The sequence below is a fragment of the Cynoglossus semilaevis genome, chromosome 6 (assembly GCF_000523025.1).
Source record: "Cynoglossus semilaevis isolate Cse_v1.0 chromosome 6, Cse_v1.0, whole genome shotgun sequence".
Lineage (NCBI taxonomy): Eukaryota > Metazoa > Chordata > Actinopteri > Pleuronectiformes > Cynoglossidae > Cynoglossus > Cynoglossus semilaevis.
The window spans coordinates 1,568,112-1,569,550 of NC_024312.1; positions in this window are offsets into that span (position 1 = coordinate 1,568,112).

Genomic DNA, 1,439 nt, shown 5'->3' on the forward strand with positions numbered 1-1,439 from the left:
CGCCCATTACAACACGATGTTGAATTCGTTAGTGCTTTTCATTAGCTTTCTGAGTTTTTGTAACATCCTGCTCTTTAATGTGTTACTGACATTTTTCTTCTTGGGATTCCTGGAAGCACGTAATGAGATGCATCAGTGCACACGTACGATCACATACCACCTCTGTTTTAACCCTTTCTCTGGTGCATTTACTCACATCAACACTGAGGAACTCAATTCAGTCTCGGGGTGATGCACCGACTCGGTCTCTACGAAGAAAGGTATTATTAGTATAACTATCATTTTTACTTTTTATTACTAAAATGACAATTATTGTATAAATAATGAAACCTGAAAAAGCTCCGTTGAATGACGGTTGCACTCATCCAGCTGACCTTTAATGACCATTTTAAGGTGCATTTACTCTGTATGCTATATATGGCTTTATTCTTTTCAGGGTTGCAGGATTCAATCCCAGCAGTCATTAAGCAAAGGCAACGAGCATCCTGGACGTGTCACGTGTCCCCTGCTGGACAAAAAAGAGCCATTCACATTCACAACCGTACGTTGGTTGAAGGTTTTTGGAGACAGGAACTGTCCTTTAAGGCCGGGTATTGAATGTGTGACCTTCTCACTCTAAGGTCGGAGGACTAACCACCTCTCCACCACATGGCACAAATCCATGGTTAATGTTTCATTTTTACTGGGCTGTTGAAATTAATATCAATTACTTGGTTAAATTAATCACGTTAATGATTTTAACAAATTGGCACATGTGGTGTATTTAATAATTCCACTTCCTTCCACTTGTTGTTACTATAATACACAGTCCACCCATGTTATTTGAGCACAATGTGGGGAAAAGTTATTTGTCTTATATAGGAAGAAAATATCCCTTATTTCTAATTAATTATGGCTAATTATGATCAGTTGATTAATCAACCAATTTTTCATTCCGTTTTTTTTTTTAGTGGCCTTTTTTATGGAAATGAACCATTCTAGTTTGTATGTAATCATTCAAGGCCTGTCGGACTTCACTTTAAAAACATTTCACAGTAAGACTTTCCAAATCTGTGCATCACAAGACTGAAGGTTTAGGTTTACTCCAGGTCAAAAACAAACGATTATTCTTATGTCACCAGATATCATCACTTTGGAAAGCAACATGGTGAACATGGTGAACATGGTGAACATGGTGAACATGGTGAACATGGTTCACCTTTACGTGTAACCCTGGATGGTCATCATCTTAACCCCAGTGAAACACATGCACTGTGTGTGACTCACAAGTTGGAACAATGATGAACCATTATCCAATCACCTTCAACCACTTTGTTCTGTTCATGGTAGTGGGGGGGGGCAGTTACGCTCCCAGTCCATGACATGTTGAGACAACGGGTCGTGAGGGAGGAGGGGCTCCTCACACTTCAGATACCATCTCAACGCCCAGCACTGACTTT